The 20617-nt window shown below is 51.1% G+C and overlaps 1 protein-coding gene and 1 pseudogene across 1 annotated transcript in view; one reads left to right on the top strand and one right to left on the bottom strand.

The window, feature by feature from the left end:
• The window catches only part of Hdac4 (histone deacetylase 4), a 410486-nt gene that overhangs the window by 341277 nt on the left and 48592 nt on the right, over positions 1 to 20617 (bottom strand). The window lies entirely within an intron of this gene.
• LOC144167575 (uncharacterized) lies at positions 4298 to 6179 on the top strand (annotated as a pseudogene).

Here is a 20617-nt window from a genome sequence, read left to right as displayed (position 1 = left end):
CATGCCACTAAAGAATCCTTCCCTCTCCTCAGCACACTGAATTTTCCGAGAAGCGAGAATAAAATCGTGCAATATTCATCGTAAAGGTCACCACAAGCATGAACAATTATTCGAATCGTGGGTTTAACGCGTTGACAATCACAAAAAAATGGCTTTCGTTTCAGCATGACGATATTGTTCAACACGGGTGCAAAACAGAATGATTTGATCGAACCCAGCGAAATGGAGGTGGAAGTTAGAGCGGGACTGTCCACGCCGCGGATACAACCGCCCACCGTGAAGAGCACCTCTCAAGCAACTCCTCCTAATTATATGCGAGGCCACCTGGCTACGTATACCTCGCGAACCCAGCGGTAGCCTTATACTACACTGAGACGGACTAAGACATAGTCCGCCCACCGTGACCGAATACAGCACGCCCGTTTTATTTATTTGGAGGACCGATTCTTGCTTCTAACTTTTTAAAGCGAAGCTTTCTACGTCTCAGTGATGGCGACCGCACCGTCGCGAAAACGCACTGCGGGAAAACCGCCTTCATACAATGGGTTTCACAAAACGATGGCGATACAAAGTGAAGGCACATCAAGCGCCGCGGGGAGCCTCTCACTCTTTTTTAGTGCCGGACTTTGACATACTACAGTAGCAACATCACAATGCAGGGCAACATGGAATACATACAGAGCCACCACCCGGATTTGTTTGCCGGATTTCAACATAAACATAGAAGCAACATCATAATGCCGGACAACATACCGCCATCCGGATCCGCCAGCTGCCGTTGTCATAAAATTATTTCAGCACAGTCAAGGGTTCAACACGTGCCACCCAATCAGGCACTGACTCTTGAATTTGCGTCCCTTCAACAAACAGGGAAACACTCTCACAAAACATCTGCCTCGCCGGCCTAGCATCCACGATACCACGAATCCAGGCCATGGTGCCTTCCACATACCATGGAGGCCCAGAAGCGTCAGTAGATGGTGCGATACATCCTCCTCATTTTCGGTAGGGAGGTACTGAGTGCCGTGTGGGTCCAGTGGACGATCTTCATGCAGTGTTAGCTGTAAAACGTCCCAGAAGTGCACTGAAACCCACCACTGTATATGAATCGAACCTGGGTCCCCCGCGTTGTGAGGCCGACGTGACGACGTTTATCCAACTCCGCCATTCCGACTCGGTCGCAGCAGTTTGATTTACTCTCGTGGTCTCACTAATGGCGGCCGCCCCATCACCAAAACTCTGTGAACCCTTACATCCCCAACGACAGCGAACCATTCCCTCACGAGGAGGTTGAGCGTTTCAACCGTCGTTGTCGTTAGACTATGGGGCGTTAGTTTTTCTTCACGTCCCGCTTCTATATGCCCATAGCCCGTATGTGAGCAATACCACGCAGTCTAGAGGACTGCCCGAAACCAGTAGAAGATAAACTCGTCGATCGATCGATCGATCGATCGATCGATCGATCGATCGATCGATCGATCGATCGATCAATCAATCAATCAATCAATCAATCAATCAATCAATCAATCAATCAATCAATCAATCAATCAATCAACCAATCAATCAATCAATCAATCAATCAATCAATCATGCAACCGAGAACGCCCAGACCACTTCACTACAATGACGACGCTATTTTCGCACACTAATGTCCTTTCCCGACTTCCACGATCTCGGGACTTAAGGGAGAAAATAACCTTTGAAAACAAACAATGCACGAGGTCGCGGGTTCGATTCCCGGCCGCGGCGGCCGCTTTTCTGATGGAGGCGAAAAGCAAAAACGCCCGTGTGTACGAAATTTCGGCGCCCGTTAAAGATCCCCAGGTGGTCAAAATTAATCCGGAGCCTTCCACTACGGCGCGCCTCATCGCCTGCGTTGCGTCGGCGCGTTAAAACCCTACAATCAAATCAATCAACCTTTGAAAACAAGCTGGACGGAAATGAGTAAAAAAGAATGACAGAAACGATATCAAGGCGCGAGGCGAAACATGAAAATATGGGACACATACGCGAGGAAACCGCGTGAAGTCTTTCGTAACGACCATGCATATATGAGAGGCGCATGCTAATCGGGTGCCTTGTTTGCGCTGTTGCGTAACGGAAACTAGAAAAGAGCACGGTATAACTTTTTTCTTGATAGTGTTGCGTTCGTTCCCGTAGCAAGCTCGTAACACCTCTCGTGTTTTGCTGTTCCTATCTTTGCGGTTATTAATTTGACACCTGCAGATATTTATCGCTGACTGGATGTTCCGCATATCTAATTTTAAAAAAAGCCATCGATTAGTACGAAATACGCAACCGAGCTGCTAAACATTTGGAAAGGAAAAAAAGCCTTCTCGATGTTACGCAAGAAAAAAGGAGGTCATACAGCCGGAGAGAAACTACGCAAAGTGCAGTTGTGTGACAAGTCGTGCTGTTTTTTTTTTACGCGATAAGTATTCTTGCCGTGGGGTGTACTTCACCCGGGTTGTAATTGTTGCTGTTGTAATTATTGAACTACTTCCACTGTTTGTTCCGATAACAAGCACAATTTTATCACAAACTTTAAATAGAGATAATAAGGAAAAGAGGTGAAGCAAATGGGGCACCCCAGCTATTTTTCGGTGATGTCTCTTTGACGCCGAGTATCTTGTTTGGGCGATTTACGTTCGCCGACCAGAGCCGCCGCCAAGAAACATGAGTGGGTGATTGTAGTGGGGTCTCTAGTTCCGTTTGATCTCAAAACTTGAATGCTAAATGCATGCTTTTAGTGCTGGACCCGTTACGAATCGCCGCACCGCTGTGCTGCAATTTCCTTGCAGCGCTTTTCTGCTTTGTGGCGGAGCCTCCACTACGAGCTCTGTTAAATCTCCCGCTGGCTATGCGCCAGTCATGACAATCATCGTGGATTTACCGTGTCAGTAAAGTGACGATCCCCGTAACGGGCAGCCATGGCTTCGGTCTCGCTTCGGTCGTTCTTCCGTTAACATTTTGGTGCCGAAATTCGGGAGAACGAACACGTGCAGCGAAGGAGACCACCGATGTCCCCTTCGGCTTGAGGTTCGTACAACCCCGTGATTTGACTGCCGTTGACCGCGTTGCCCCGCCCTCAGCCGGAGGTCGCCATGGCTGGCCTTGACCGCCCACCTAGCTACGACCGACCGGAACCTTCAGCGGGGCGCAGATACGCCCGGTCACGTCCAGGGTACCACGCTTGGGATCAACTGTACGCCCCCCGAGTACCAAGCTGGTGATGACATGGACGCCCTGTGTCCGTCGAGGAAGGTTCTGCGCCCTGCTGTTACGATGCTGCTAAAGGCAGCGACTGAGCTCCGGCAAGTTCCCTTACCGTCTGCGTTGGATTTGCAGTCGGCTATCAACGAGCTCGAACAGAAGGACGCCGAACTCAACAAGCTGAACGATATGGTAGGTGAGCTGCTGGAAGGAGACGAGTTCGAACACGATTGCTACGATATTTTGCACTACCAGGAAAGGATATGCGGGGCCCGCAGTCGGCTGCAATCGACCTTGAACGATCTGCGGGCAGCCGGCATTAAGTTTGCCGGAAAGGAAACTTCACCCCGTCCACACGACCCCTCTCACGTCGGCTCGCACACATCGACTTCGCCAGTTGTCCTGCCAATGCTGCAAGTTTAAACTTTCAACGGTGAGCCACGTGGGTGCAAGGGGTATGGGTGCCGTGTCGAGACGACAGTCCACAGCCATGTTCCAGATATTGAAAAACGTGGGAGCCAGAACCGAAGCAGAGTCGAGTGTTACGGCGAAAAACAACGGTGAAGAACGAGAGGCCACGCCAGCCGCACACAAGGACAACTCAGCTGCTCCCGTCCAAGTAGACGACAGAACGCGTGAAGTAAACGACGTGAACGAAAGGATAGAGCCACTACCGTGTGAGCTTGAGTTCGAGTACATCTTTTTTCCCGACTTCATGAAGGGTGAACCGTTACCGGACATTCGTGAAGGCCGGCTAGCACTAATCGTAGACGTAGTCCGGGAGGTTGCATCCAAACGCACATGTGCGTCCTTCTGGGTACCTTAAGTCACGAAGGCTGAAAAAGCTTCGCTGACCACTTCTCGTCCTTGTGCCAGGCCTGGTAGAAAAGCAGAAGAGCCTTATTGGGAGCTGACACCTATCAGGAAAATGCACTCGTCAGGAACGGAGTTAGAGAAAAAAAACCACGGGATACAGCTGAACCACCAAATCATCGACGGCAACACCGACGACAACAAAGCGATACTAGGTCTCGATCTGCAGAGCGCCTTTAATAAGGTGAAGCACTCGACGATCCTGTCCCAGGTCTCCAAGCTCAACATGGGAGTAAGATCCTACAATTACATCAAAGATTTCCTCACGTGCAGGACCGCCGAGTTACGAGCAGGCGACCTTCAAACGCAAGAGAAGAAGGTCGGCAGCACTGGCACACCACAATGGTCTGTCATCTCGCCGATGCTTTTCAACTTAGTAATGATCGGAGTGGCCGAGAGGCTCGCGAGCATCGAAGACGCCAGACATACCATCTACGCGGACGACATAACGGTGTGGGTGGTAGGTGGCAGCGACGCCCACATCGATTCCACACTACAAGCGGCGGTCGACGCAATTGAGGATCAACTCGAAGGCACCGGACTGAGGTGCTCGCCTAGCAAATCGGAACTCCTGGTATATCCTCCCGTCAGGAAACGAAAACCCAAGATCAACCCACGAGAATGCTAGGAAATCAATATCAAAACTAAATCAGGCAACGTGATCCCAAAGGTCAGCAAGATCAGAATACTAGGCATGGTAATAGAAACGCATGGAAGAAACGGCGACACCATCGCCCGGCTCATGGCAAAAGCAGCGAACGCAACGCGACTACTCAAACGAGTAACATCCAAAAGAGGCGGCATGAGGGAGGAGAGCCTAATCAGGCTCGTCCACTCGTTCGTTATGAGCCACGTCACGTACGTAGCCGCCTACCACAAGTGGTTGCAGTACGAGCGCGACAAGATAAACATTCTCATCCGCAGAGCATACAAGACAGCACTGGGGCTGTACGAAACCACGAGCACCACTCGTCTCCTGCAACTGGGAATACACAACACGCTCGAGGAAATAGTGGAGGCACAACGCGCCGCCCAGCTCGAGCGGCTGTCTACAACCAGGACCGGTAAACAGATACTGGAGGACCTAGGAATTGGATACCCCGACAGGACGGAAACGAAACTCCCCGTTCCCGACGAGATCCGGCGCAACATCCGGGTGGACCCAGTACCCAAGAACGTGAACCCCGAGCACAACAAGGGAAGAAGGACAGTGAGGGCCAAGGCCCTGATCGACCTGCACGCCAACGACAGGCATGCGCGCTACGTGGACGCGGCCGAGTACACCAATCTGAAGAACGGCTTCACAGCAGCCGTCATTGACACGACCGGCGTCTTGCGAATGGCCGCCAGCGTGAGATGCACCAAGTCTGAACAAGCGGAGGAGGTGGCCATCGCCCTGGTCATCTCGGACCAGGACTGTCACACGGTGTTGTGTGACTCAAGGCAGGCAGTAAGAAATTACGCCAAGGGCATGGTAGCAAAGGAAGCGGCACGCATACTGCAGATGGTTACCAAAAATGGCAGAAAAATTAGAATCAAGTGGTTCCCGGCGCACGCAGGCAACGCGTCCGACCGCAATGACAACCACAACGAGACGGCACATGCCGAGGCGCGAGCACTCACGAACCGCACCTCGGCAGACCGTCCGGCGTGGTTCAGCACGAAAGATCGTATGACTGAGTACAGCGAAATAACAAAGGCTTTCCGCTTGGCTCGCAGAACTCTCCCGCCCCCGTGCCGGGGGTTGAGTCGAGAACAAGCCGTTTTATTCAGAAAGCTCCAGACCGGCTCGCTACCCAGCCCGTCACTTATGCATCGCATGTTCCCTGAGACGCACCCGACCGACAAGTGCAAAGTTTGTCAAGGAGAGACGGCAAGCTTCACGCACATCCTGTGGGATTGCGCCAAACACCCGGAAGAAGCCAAGTCAGGAAGGATCCCACCGCGACTGGAAGCAGCCGCAGGGAGCGAAAACCTCGATGACCTGGGCCGTCCAGCAGGTCATCGAGGCGCTAGCACGGCAGAGGCCTGGCGAGCCGGCAACGGCGAGCGAGGACCCAGTCCGCGCGGCAGGCGCCCCGAAGACGACGTAGGCCCCGTCGGAGCCCGCGAGCGCTCACTGCAGGCACAAATAAAGGTTTTTCCAATCCAATCCAATCCACCCACGGGAGGCTCAAAATTGATCTAAGAACACCGTTCGACGCCAAGGCATTCCATGTTGCACACTGTCATCTTCAGGACAATCGCAGCAAGACTCAAGGACATGAAGTCTTTCTGGAAGCAGGGCCCATAGTTCTATTCTCACCCGCGTCACCTCTTCGGCGCTTGGCTGTCCTGCAAGCGGCAAGACGGCGCAAGCACCGCTGGAAGAGCAAGAGGAGACTGTGTTTGCCTACAGCTTTACAAGGATTGACCTCGTGGAACGAAAAGAAACTTAACGGTTGTGGACCTATTTTTATTCACTGCGGGCCGGGGGAAATGTTAGATCCTAAGCCAGGTATACGCTGCGCCGCAGGGAAAACGTTGCAGCGTTGCGAAGACACAAAGAACTGGATCAGCAAGTTCAAGCTGTGCCCCAGGGCTGAGGTGTTCGAGACGCTTTAAAGAGAGGCATCAGCGCGTAGTGATCAGAGCCCACTTGACGCTCAAGCATTCGGATTAACTGCGAGACTCTCTGCGCGTATATCATCCGAAGAGACACGTACTAGACGGCCATGTTGGAATCTGGCCGATACGCGGCCGTGGTGCCAGCTGGAGAAGCTGTCAACCGGCCAGCTAGTAGGGTGTGCTGTAGCGGGATTCTACAGCGGCAGACACGAACGTTGCGCGCGCGGGAGGATGTCAAATCTCCCGCTGGCTATGCGCCAGTGGGAGATTTAAAGCGGGGGAGTAAAGTGATGATCCCCGTAACGGGCAGTCATGGCTTCGGTCTCGCTTCGGTCGTTATTCTGTTAACATGCTCCTTTCGAGTGGGCGCCTCTGTGTTGGTGATTCAGGCTTGCAGCAACAGCCAACGGATCCCAACACGCCGCAACGTGCATGAGGAAGGCCGGCGCAAAGGCGCCTCGCAGACTGCGTGATTCAAACTTTGGCGTCGGCAAACCCGACGTGCCCGAAGGACGCGGACACCGTTGCGGAGACCTCCTCTCTCCGCAACGTGCAGTCGACCCGTCACGAACTCTGGAAAGAGCGTTGTGTGTGTCTGTACTTTTCGCGCCGCGTGCAAAACCCACAGAAAACGCTTGTTTGACTGTTACCGCTTTGGGCATAAATAACACCCCCCAATTAAGCGCTGTAGTTCATTCCTGTTTGAGCAGTGAATCAATGCTGTCACTCTGCTCGAGTCCTGTACTGTGACCTCGCCCGTCGGGGCATTGCTCCTGTCTTGCCTCGACCCATCTTTCGCCATGCAATAAACCAGTTAAGTTTGCCTTCGGCTTCTTGTTATCTTCAAGGCAGCAACTTTGGTGGCCGCCCGCTGCCCCACGCTACCACTCGCATGACGGAAGCGACAGAGCTCGGCGCTGGGACGCCTTCCCTCATGTAACAGCCTCTATTGCGTCACTTCTGCCCATAACACGTCACTGTAGCGCGAAATTTGAAAGCATTTTAATTTTTCTTGAATTTTTTTTTGTAGAAAAAGTGCCTTTCGTGGCTTGAACGAAGCTGAGTAAATTAACAAAGGCCAGTTTTTTTTTTTTTTTTTTTTTCAAATGAGGAAAAATTGTATTTTGCCTTCATGTACCCTGTCGACACTTGCAGAGTATGCGACTTGGAGGTCCGCAACCTATAGTGAGGCGCCTTGTGTGCAGTGCCCTGGTCTGAGGCTGCTCCAGTACGTCATTGTGGTCAAGTCCCATCGTACCTGTATTGAATAACGCCACAACCGCACACCATTGTCAAAACATGCCATGTGTTCCCTCCGGGATTTTGTACGCGAGGACGACACTGTGAACCGGCCATAGTTTAAGACCTTCCTTTCCCTTCCTGCCCCCCCCCCCTTCCCTCCCCGGCAGTGAACCAGTAATGCTTCATCTATCTATTATCCCTCACGGCGTATACAGATTTAATGCCATTGCATTAGTCTTGTAACATGTCATCTGCCCGAGTAGAATTAATGACATGAATCTCTTCGGTATTTAAACAACACGTCCATTTATCTTCCAATTTTGTGGCACGTGTAACTCGTGTAACTGAATTAATCTATAGGAACGTGTCGTGTCATGCCCGATCTCTGACAGACACCGTGCCGCTGCCGTCGTTTCCGACCCAACTACCATCAATGCCTCCCCCACCCCCTCCCGAAACTTTATGGAACCCTGCTCGCATTCCCAGCGATTAGTGCGCTATTTCTTCTGCTTCCGCTGTCTTCCAGACGAAACATCGTAGTGGCGACAACAGTCTGCCTACGTGGTTCCAGGAGAGTAGTGGAACGTTTTCATCTTTTAGGCGTTCGTTGTTACCAACCCTATATGCTCGATGACCAAAGCTCGCCTAATTAATTTCACACGGACGCCAGTGGTGTTGGTCTCCGCGCAGTTCTCTCCCAAGACAAGTCAAACTCAGACGAAAATGTCGCGCGCGTGTACGAATCGAATTATCGCGAAATGCGAACACAACTATTCTGTAACAGGCAAACAGACTGTACATAGTCTCGGCTTTATCAGGATGCCTACGGTACATCCTTATCTATGTGACAACCACTTCAACGTCGGCACTGCCCGTCACCCTTGTATTAGCTAAGCCTTTCTCGAAATGTCCTTACGACACGACGATAGTTGGGCTTTTCGCCCACAGGAAATTGACGCTTTCGTCGTTTATCGGTCTCGCCGCCCTCAATGTGATGCCAACGTCATATATAGGCTTGCTAAAACGGTAGAACCAATCCTCTTCTGCCGTCGCGCACGGCTTCTCAGCGACGAAATGAACCCCGGGTCGCTTCCATTCTGAATTTTTTGTCCCCATCACAGGCTCGCGTCGTACCCCGAGTTCTTATTTCTCCATTCGACCTCCTTGACTGCCGACTGACGGTTGGAAGGGTCTCTCCATGACTTTGTACTGGCAGTCAAATGAACATCCCACGCAGCGCTGCTCCCCGAAAAGCTCACATGGGCATCCTTACAGCAAATAGCACTCGGCTCACATCTGAGATATAGGCGTAGTGCGCACAGTTTCGCGCGCAATTACATTCCTGCTTGAGGGGCCCTGTTCGCGATGAAGTGCACCTGTTCGTCAACGACCGGTGCGTTGTAGACCTGCCATTCTCAGCTCGTTTCTACGATCGTGTCGGAATCGAATTACAAGTGCCGCTGTCAAGCACTTCTCCGGCTGGTACGTTACGTGACAACGTGATGTCACTGAATTTATCCTGCCTTATCTCGTCTCTCACCACCGGGAATGCTACTTAGCGACCAGTAACTATTCCTCCAATGTATGCTACTGATCCGCCTCTCGCTGAGTGCTAGATTATCCACCGGACATGAGCCTCTTACCGTCCGCTGGCCAACGGACGCTCGAGTCATGCCTGCCGCGTGCATACATTACCTCCGACCATTCACACCTGGACATCGAGTTCCAAATTTCGCCACATTTTACCAAAGCACAGTCACTGGCCCTTTCAGGTATTACACCCTTTTTTTATTGTACAAACCCAGAAGTATGCCCCCCACACCCACGCACCCCCCTCCCCCATCAACGCTCCAGAAAAATTAAGCTTGCTCGTACACCTTTCGCGTGAATTCTATGTCGTATACGCTAAAAATCTTCGCTGGTCATTCCTCTTCAGAGAATGGAATGGCTCAGGATTTACCGTATTTTCACGGGTATAACCCGCCCCTGCATATAATCCGCACCGCCACTTTCAGCCCGCCGGAAAAGAAAAAGAAAACGATCGCCCGCACATTTGATACAGGAAAGGCTGCACCAAAGCTACTGCTCAAGCAACACGTCACATACTATGTAGACAGAAAAAGCGTATATCTAGCGAGTAGAATACACTGACGGCAAGGCGAAAGTCACAATTCACTAATAAAACTCAGTTGTTAGAGTACGCTCGTCCTTGTTTTTTCTTCCGTGTCCTTGTATGTTTGGCACAATCGCTGCCATGGAAGGCTTAGTCAGTGTTACTGCGTAGAAGCTTCACGACTTAACACGCATTGCCGTGAAGCTGCACTAAAGGAAAAACCCCGTGTATTATCCGCACCCATACTTTGCCGCTGAAATTTTCGCATTTTTGGTGCGGGTAATACGCGCGAAAATACGGTATGGTTTTTTTTTAGGGGGGGGGGGGTCACACTGAGGCGAGTTTTCATATTGCTACGCGTCTCCTACCACCTCGCGATAGCGAATGTAAAGCGATAAACTATCGCAACTCAGTTTATATGTATTTGGATTAGGCCTGCGCACACGTGCCAGTCGTTAACGTGTCCATTCTCGCTGGTAACAAAACAATGGCTTCGCATCAGCAGCGTAAAATAAGTACCCACGCGATAGCCGAACCACGTCGCTTATCACGTTTCATTCCCCATTTTGACCGATAGCAGGCAGCGCAGTAAACGACAGGGTACAATCTGCCATTTTATGTCCAATATGCGCAACGATGCTCCTCATTCAGCGCGAGCCGCTATGTTCGCGCTTCATTCGTGGCCGATGTCGCCATTCGATACACGCATCTTGAAGGCCCGACGCATCCCCCAGTGTTGTTCATTTCCGCAGACACGCACGCGCCACGGCGATTAGGGAAGGAATGGCGCTGCGCGCGCGCGATGAAGCGACGGCAGCCAGAGCCGGTTACGCAACAGCCCCGCGGCGCTGCGGAAAAGCCCTCTTCACCGCCATGCGTCCCTTCCCGCCTTCCAGCTCATCTTTCCCTGCTCCTCATCCAGCGCTCCTGTCCCCAGCGCAGCGACGGGACACGCGTGAATCGGCGAGAAAGACGGGCAGCATTATTAAGATAGGCGACAAGCCTCCATCCCCCGCCATCTCCCACAGGAAGGAAAAGAAGGGGAGGGGGGGAGGCACTACGGCTCACGGCGATGGCAGCGTACTCCTGGGGCCGCCGACGGCGTGGAGCCGGCCGACCGAGTTTCCCGGGAGTCGATGCGGCAGCCGGTGGTGGTGGAAGAGCTAGAGAGTCGCGACGAGCTATTTTGGGAAACAGAGCGTCCTTTGGCCTCGCCTCCTCCCTTCATCGGCGCTCTCCTCCGCAATGCGAGGAAGCCGCGCTGTTGAGCACTGTACGCGCGGAGCGGCAGTGCGACGATTTTTTCCAAGGCACGTTGTCGGATTGATTTCACGCTTTGCGCAGATTGCCGCAGGGAAACAAAGCGAGGCATGACATTCGAGTAAAAATCTGCCAGAAGTATTTTACAGCAAAGCTGTATACCTCTGCCCCCCAGCGGTTTCATCTCCGCGGGCAAAAATGCCAAGGCACCAAGGCCTAAGGCACCGAGCGCATGCGTCAGGCTGATCAGGCATACAGCCGAGAGCACAGAATTCATTTAAAGGAAACCACAAAACAAGCATCGAAAAACGCATTATGGATGATAAGGCGCCTGTGATAGGACCCCACCACACCACATGTGTGCCTTGTAAAGATTACGTTTGCAGATTATCTTTGAAGGCTAGGCAGGATCTAGTGACACTAGCTGAGCGCAAGCGACAAGCCCGCCGAGACGACGAGAGACATTTCATACCCTCCTCCATCACAATTTGTAGTGCTTTACAACAGCTTTACTGGACATCCACTTTCGCAGGGCGCGATGACGACCAACTTTTTTCTTCTCTGGACTGTAAACTTTTAGGCATATGCTCGGTGACAACACCAATACTGCCTGTGCTGCGTACTGTAAAATTTGTCTTCCTTAAGTTTGTCTCTAAATTCGTCTATATTGTGTGGGCAATATGGGATAACCTGCGCAGCGAAGGCTTACGCAAGTGCAGTTGCTGACAGCAGCCCAGTTTTACTATCAAAATTGATAACCACCGCGTTCCCCTAAGTTAGCCAATTTTTCAAATCGATATACCTCAAAATCAAGGGTGTGCGAAAATAAGAAGCTTTACAGAGACACATCTATCCCGTATATTACGTATGTACAAGTCATCTTTACTTATATAACGACTGACACGGACAAATCCTTTAAAGGAGCCATGAAGAGAAAAGAAAAGTTTGTTTTATTCGAAAGATGAGGTGTTTCATAGTACCCCAAGTGCTTTCCCGGAAGCAAATGATACTTTATTCACTGAGAAATAAGGCAATTTAAGCCAACATTTTAAATCTCCCGCTAATTGCACATTTCGTGACGTGAGCAATGGCGTCATACGAGCCGGTCCATGAAGCAGATACTTAGTATGTCGACTCCATATAGCACCCACACGCGGGAGTCGACCGAGACGGCGGCCATTTTAAAAATACTAGTAAAACCTAGTGCACCCGCAGCCCTCGTCATGGAATCGCCTGATCCGGACAACAAAACTCAAGATCGAGGAGCTTGGGCTTGCATTTAACAACCTCACACCACTTGAACGCTCAATGCTTCTAAGTGCACGAGCAGCAAGAGTTGTGGGATACACGGATGGACCGGAAAGCGACCATTCCGCGATACCCACAACAGACGAACGCCCAGCCGTCGGCACCGCTGCCTCGTCAGCCCCGTCGCGACGGACGTATGTGCCGTATTTTTATTACGGTTAATAATAGTTCAATTTCAGTAGCAGTATCGCTTATGCCAGTTGGCCGGTGTCGTGTATGGAAAGCCGAAGATACGAGCGTCAATGCGCGGTGTGTACGGTATTTTTTTTTTTTCCATCTCAGAGCGTTTTGACGGCGATTTGACGAAGTCGGCGACGAGCGGCGGCATGTCCCAGGAGTGGGCTAACGTAAGGGTCCCTGCCGTAATCACTTCGTCGGAAACGAAGCGAGCACACTCGTACTTCCTTTAGCTCCCTTTCTCCACCGTTTGCAAAGTTCACAAGACGTAGCCGCTTGCTTCGCCGAGGTTCGTCGTTGGGCAGCACATGAAAGGAGATCTCTTCACCGGCGGGAATGTCGCACTCCCTCGACGATTTGCCCGTACTACATGGGCATTTCAGGACGCAGCAACGAAATTTCATTGTAAAGTACTCGAACAAACTGAAGTTTTCAGTGGTTGTAAACTAGAAACGAGCTCGTAACGACAGCAGCAAGCCAACACCATTCCGAAACTTCTGCGACGACTGGCACTATCTCGTCGCTGCTTGCTGTTCCTTACTCCCCTCGTTTGTATTTTTACCTTTGCCGGTTGGCGATATGCGGGCAACCTCCTGTCAAGGGATTAAGATACCAAGCAAGGTCGCGGCTATGCGTGCTGCAACGGTTCGTTGGCTCCGAAGAGCCTCGAACCCGAAAATTCGTCTGCACGACGGCGAGATGTCGAGCTCGGCCGGCGGTAGTTTTGTACGCATTGTCGTACACGTTTGCGTGTTTGTTCGGAACTTGAACCGTTTACTCCACCGTTCTTAGTGTCATAAAAGGAATTTGCAGCATGTTTAACGGGCATATAGCTCACTATGCAAAAATGGTAAGCCATGCCTAACTTGCGCTTGCTTTTGCCGGCCTCCGCCAATCGCAGAGCATTCTAGTGTGACATCATAGGTTCTGTTGCGGGAAATGAGCTGGTGGGTCGCATGGTCATTCCCTTTTTTCCTAATTATGTAGCTTATTTGAGCGAAGTTTGCGTTAAAAGTGGTGTCAGTATGGTTCTAACGAGGCAATCTTTCGAATGAACCAAACTTGTGTTTTCTCTTCATAGCTCCTTTAAGCCTTCCTAAGGGACCACCTAATTGTTTTGTTAGAGAGGTATTGCTCGTCCTTTTTCTCTACAAATGGATAAGATTGCGTTGGGAACCTTAACAGCACCTGTAAGGCATAAAAAAAAAACACCCAAGATGAATGGCGCAGAGTGTCTGATGCTCGTTGCTTTCATCACGGTGCATGCGCCACCGAAGCCAGATAAACTGCCACTTCAAACCTTGATAATGCTTTCCCGCCGTAAGCGGAGGTGCAGCCTTTAAAGGGGCAAGACATTTTAACAGCAGAGGTTTTAAAGGGACCTTGCAATACTTTCGATAAGCGCTTTCACTCTTACCTTCGCGTCTCGAGCCACTGCGAAAGCTATAGTTATCGCCAGCACAGAGCGGCACTGCGTGATTTGCTTGTCGCACCAGATGCACCTTTCATTACTGATTTGTTTTTGCCCTGTTTTTAAGTTGCTATCGAAAAGGGTTCATTGTTGCAATTGAAGGAAAACCGGCCAACAGCCGCTACATGGCCTTAGTGACGTAATTCGAGCCGTCGAAGAACGTCAAGACCGGGAAAGAGAGAAAAATCTTTCGAGCGAGTTTACAAGTTATCTGATGGGCATGAAAGCAGTAATTTTTGGCTGAGGTATTTTGCGACCGCCTAATTTAAGTACTGGGTGTGTTGGGTGACTACGTTCTGCAAGCATTTAAGAATTCAAAAAAAAAAAGTTTAAGAAAAAAGAAACATCCCCCTCGCGAGGGGCGCGCCTGCAAGTCGTATGGATTACGTATTGGTTGTTGTAATTGTTGTCTTCCAGCGTAGACATTGTCGATGAAGTCGATGGTGAAACGTTAAACGTGCCGTGAACCCCCTGCCGCGGCTATGACGCAACGTGGAACGGCTATGACGCAACGTGGCGGGGCTATGACGCAACACAATCCAACACAATCCACTTTAATCCAATCCAATCCAATCCAAATCCAAACCAATCCAAGCCAAGCCAAGCCAAGACAATCCAATCGAATCCAATCCAATGCCAGCGCGAACCCAACGCGGCGAGAGAGGGTGTTGCGCACATCCCCACCTGTTGTGCGCCCGAACCGAACGCGGCGAGAGAGGGTGCTGCGAGCGGAGAGAAGGCGAGGAGGATGCGGGGGAGAGGGCGCACCTGTGGCCGACGGTTGAATGAGTCAAGGAATAAGGCGCGTTCGTAACCTTCCGTTCTGTGTCGGCTTTGTGGCCCAGTGGGTTGAGCATCATGTACCTTGCGTTCCGCCCGCAGAGTCGTGGGATCGAAACCTGGCGCCGGTAAGTACTATTTTTTTATATACTGTAGGGGGAGCGATGCGGACTACGGACGCCAACGCGGGTGACATCATGAGTTACTGAAATGCTCTGCATTTAAAAGTGTTTCAGGGTCCCTTTAAGCTTTTATTTCCACCGTATAGCGTTACCACAAAAAAAAATACCAAGAAAAAGACCTAGCGCACATGAGCGTCCGCCTCTTGAAAAGCGCCCGGCGCCGGTTAGCTCGGCCTTCAAGATCACTCTGCCCAGCGTTGGTGGAGTGATCTCTCGCGTGTCCTAATACTCGCCAGTTCACGTGCGTTCGCACCTGAAGTGGGAGAACAGACGCCGAGTTCGCGCCGCTATTGGCACCTAGTTCGTGAAGACGGTTTCCGCAGCTTCTAGCACGTGCCAACGCGGTCCACTTTGAGAGAGATGTGAAAGGCTGCTGACAAAACGATCCGGGCCTGCCAGTCGTGGAAAACTTTGAGCGACAAGTTCGGAAATCCGTGCGAGGTGCAACAGCCAGGTCTCCGACGAAGTGAGATGGGCCGCCAGCTCTGCTGTTTCTTCAGCCTTGCACCACCAGTGCAAGCCGCGCCAATTTTTTTAATTTCTTGTTCTATATACTTGGCGCTATCCGCTGGGCGAATCGCACTCCGAGTGCCGCCTCTGGACGAGCAGTCCGCCAGTCCCTTGATACCTGTTTAAAAAATTGGCCGCGTATCTGCTCCTTTCGTTGCAAATGTCGTCAAAAGACGATAGTCTTTGTAGACATTGGGCAAGGAAATGCCCCCCTTTGCTTTCCCGCTCACCTATCATGCTGTTCCTGTACCGTCGGGCTCATCCCAAGGTAAACACACTAAAGGTTTGCGCAAGGCGATTTGAATTTACCGCGTTCCACTGCTACAGGCCGGGTTCCTCGATGCCAGCGCTTCAGTACGGCGGTGACGCGCGTGAATGGAGGCGGCCAACTACAAGGTTCATAGAACCGCGTGGCCGTGCTCCACGTGCGTTCCAAGCAGAACCGTGGAACCTAGCTAGTGGAACCTTTCGTTGCTGTTGCCGTGTGATTTTTCATATGCCGCCAGGAGGCGGCGGTTTTCTGCAGTAGATGTAGAATATCATTTGCTATCGAAAACCCAAGCATCCATGAATTTTTTAATAAAGGAACACTGTAAATATCCCTTGTGTACTAATTTCCTGTCTTATATTTGCGTAATGTCTTGTTCTTGTTCAACAAAGTTGGCAAGTATGAACATATAAACCGGGCTTAGACGTTTACATTTGGCTGTGAGTATATAAGACTATTGCGCAGTAAGCATTTACTTTGGCCGGGTGGCTGAATCGCGTTACAGACAGACAGACGGACAGACAGACAGACAGACCAAAATTTCTGGGTTTAAGTAGCCCAATAAAGACTATCGTCTTTAATAAACGCGCTCACACACAAGGCGCAACGGCCTCTGATTCGCAACTAGCTAGCTACCAACGTTAACGGAACGTGTTAACAGCTTCGCGCGTGCACCGCAAGCCGCTTCTTCAGAGGCCAAAAGTAACGCGCCTGTTAACAGGTGCCCAGAAGGTGCCGAAGCGGGTCCTCTCGAACTGTCAAAACGCTTTCCAGGAGCGGACAGACTGCTGCCGATGTCGTTCAGTTACATCAGCAGATTTCTGTAATTCTCCAACATTTCTTTTACCCTGAAAGCAGTAGACTGCCATTAACGCCAAAAATGCAGAGAGACTCAAACAGAAAAAAACTGTGGTTGATTCCGATTTGCGCGTCGGTGGCTGTCTTGTGGGTGTGCTTGGCGAGCGACTTCCTGCTGGCGGGTCGCTTCGGCAAAGGTGTACTGGCGTCATTTCCGTGATGGATATCACGTCAGTGAAATCTTGGGGTATCGCGGCGTAAAACACTTTCGAGTTAAAATATAAAACCCGAAAACGAACAACCCTAAGTATGACGTGCTCATTAGTGCATTAGTGCTAAAGGTTGCTTCCCCGCAATAAGACCTTGTGTGCAGGGGTGCACCCTTTACAAGCCGCTCGCTTCGTTGTACTGGCGTCCCTTCCGTGGCGGATATGACGTCAGCGAAATCTTCGTGTATCCGGGAAAAAACACTTCCGTGCTAAAAAGTTTCAGTGTTCAATGCAGCTGCAAATTCTACGCCCCTTACGTAGTAGCTTTATAACTCTATGGTATAAACTGTATGTTCCGAGATTTCCCGCCAAATTTATACTATTTCAATCACGACAAAGAGTGCGCTACGGCTGCCAGTTTTGCGGCAGCCTTGATACTGACCGAATCGCTGACGTCGGCCATGATGACCGACCAAAGCACAACACCGCGAAATCTGAATATTGACGCAACGAAAACATCATGCTTAAGCGTGAAAGGCTGTTTGGCAATGTTCCAACCTCACTCCGTGCCTTTCCATTCCTCTCATTTTTAGCCCACTTCAAGACAACAAAATTGCGTACAGTCATAAACTAATGAAACGCGAACAGGAAAATATGAACCAGAACACAATAATAGCGCCATTTCTATCCATGCAAGTCAAGTTGACGCGTGGCCTAATTACAGTAACAAAGTTGTGACAAGTGGTTTTCCAAATATACCAATAGCGCGCCATTATTGGACCTACAAGAACCATATTTTTCGTTTTTGCGTATTCTTGTTCATATTTTCGTGTTCGCATTTCATTTGTTTATGACTGTACGTAATTGTGCTCCGTACCCGCTGCGCAGCTGACTCCCCTCTTGGAGCTCTGCCGACTTTGATCGTCGAGTACTCCCGCGACGCGAATCCGCAAGGGTGGGGCATACACTCTATGGCGTAAAATTGAAAGTCATCTTACTAAACCGAATGCGAGCGGTAGCGCTCAGTAAGCGGGGGAAAGCATCACATTGATTGGTTGTCTACGGCAGCAGACAACGCGCTTGAAGCGGGGCCATGAACGCAGAATACAACTTTGTTTTGAGTTGGAAAGGGCTATAGTCTTTGGCAGCTCGCTCAGCTCCATTGCAGCCACACAAGACGTTTTTTAACCAAAACAAAAACTCCAGAAATATAGGACAACTTTCAAATTCCGCGCCATACTGACGTTGTATGGGCAGGAGTGATGCATTATGGGCCGGCACTAAAAACCTTTTTATCAGTGTGTTAACTGCATGTTAGCATTAAAGTGTTGCCCTCAAACGCAACTAGAGTCCCCACCACAATCTCCCAGTAACGTTTTTTGCCGGTGGCTGAGGTCGGCGGCTGCCGACCGCACAAACAAGATTATGTGACGTCACCGAAGAATCACTGGAAAGTTGCTCCGGAGTCACCACTGGGCCTCCTCGATTTACAAGTCTTGTACAGTCCGCGGGCAGACCGAGGACTGCCTTCGGACCGAGGTCCCATAGGAATACACAGAAAAATCGAGCACCGGATCGCGTCCTGGGCAGTCCGCAGACGGACCGGGACTGATAATCGAGAAGGCCCACTGTTGAACATCGTTTCTGCAATATATCGATTATTTCTTTGAGATTCGCGATAAAGTTGGTCTGGTCGTTATCGCGACAATGCCGCCTGTTTAAAGGGCTATTGAAGCGCTTTTAAAACCGGGAAAAACTCTGCTTTTTACAATTATTACATTGGTCAGTTTATGCCTGTAAAGTCTATAGCTTGGGGACAGCGGTATTCGTGTTTAAAGTTGACCCTAAGCCCCGCCCACTGCTCCCTGCCGCATCGCCGGAAGAGCGAGAAACCGAGAGGCAGCGACCGGAAGTAGCGTCATATTCGGAAGACGGCCAGCGACTTGCGCCGCCGCTTCTCTGTGCCCCAGTTTTCTGGGCGAAGTTCCGAGTTAAGCAGGCGTGTAATCTGCACTTTATTAATCGCCATTGTCTAGAGTTGCTTCCGCGTCGATTTTTAATCGTAATGCTGCTGTGTGATTCCCTAATGCGACTCATATATTAGAGATTTCCTACCCGAGCGACCGTGGCTACTACATTGCCTTCACGAGTAGTCGCGGGGCCGGCCGTGTCGTCGGGTGCTCTGTGCTTCATACGCGAAGCGACGGGCTCAAACAAATACGGAGGTACCCCAAGTTCCTGATCCATTAAGGGAATTAGAAAAGTTTAGGGACCACAGCACTCTGGGCGTCCCGAACTTCTTGCTAGTTTTCCCGATCAACATTGTTGGCTGTGATGACAGCTTAGCGGAATAGCTAGATTTCAAGAAGAAATCAAGCAAGCTGAAAACATGAAGCGTTTTCTGCGTGCGGAAGCTCTCCACTCACTCGCCGTTCGTGCGCCGTACGAGCATGCACGACCGGCGTGCATGCCCGTACGGCGCACGAAACGGCTCGTACCACACATGTCGCGGCAGCGACCGCTCTTCGCTGCCGTCCAGAATCAAGGCCGTCGCGAAAAGCAAGGTAAACGTGAAAGAGAGGATGATAGTGTGGTGAAAAATTGTGTTAGGGATTGTCATCCAAGGTGATTTCGAAAGAGGTGATCGAATTTGTACCACGATGCGGAGCGCCGACCGGTCGCGGAAGCTCGTCGACGGCCGCAAACGAACCTGCCCGAGCACGAGTTGCGGCGAGAGGCCGATGGATGGCGTTACCTGCGCGCAAGAATGACCACAGCGCCGATCGCTAGAATGACTATCAACGTAGGAATAAGGTTCCACATGCGAGAAAGGGGATGATAGTGTGGTGATAAACTGTGTTAAGGATAGTCGTTCGCAATTGTAGAGATAGCAGCGACCAACTATCTCCCTTGGTGCTAAGCCTAAAGTTCCCAACATAAACGGCGACTCCGTGCAACCTGAGCCGGCTGGAGCTGTTGGGGAATGCGTTCTAAAGCTCGTCGGGGACCAGCGTGCTGCGCTTGGGTTCCTCTACCTTTTGGGGGGCGACCAACGTTCGGCTCCCCTATTCTAAAACATGCGTATGTGCAGCAATGCCACGTTCCGCTGACTGGCCGAGCAGCGACCCGGCACCAGCACCTCTGCGCGACGCAGCGACCGGCGGCTGCCGCACTGCCTGTGCGCATCGCGGGCCGCTGCACAGAGGTTGTTGCCGCCTTTCGAACTGTAAAAACAAAGTTCCACATTCGAGGATGGGGATGATAGTGAGTTGAAAAATTGTGCCAGGAAATGTGACTAGCGCTGGTAGTGAAAGCGGCGAACCAATATCTGCGCAACTTCCCTGCACCAGAGAAACAAGTCGGCCATGAGTCGTCGGGGGAGAACTCCTTTCTAAAGCTCGCCGCGAGCGAACCTGTTGCGTTTATATTTCTATCAGGCTCTCCTATTCTAAGGAAATATTGTGTGAGCCCTCCATTCACCAGAAGACCTTCTGGCCCGTATCTGAACGGGAACAGAATGAGATCTTCAGGCCGAGCGGTCACCGCAGCGCCGGCACTTCCGAATATGACGTCATCTGCCGCCAGCCAATCGCGAAAGGCACCCAG

Source organism: Haemaphysalis longicornis, unplaced genomic scaffold, assembly GCF_048455015.1.
Source record: "Haemaphysalis longicornis isolate Haplotype H1 unplaced genomic scaffold, Haemaphysalis longicornis Haplotype H1 scaffold_2, whole genome shotgun sequence".
Taxonomy (NCBI): domain Eukaryota; kingdom Metazoa; phylum Arthropoda; class Arachnida; order Ixodida; family Ixodidae; genus Haemaphysalis; species Haemaphysalis longicornis.
The sequence above is the reverse complement of the archived record's forward strand: the minus strand, read 5'-3'. Positions and strand labels throughout refer to the sequence as shown.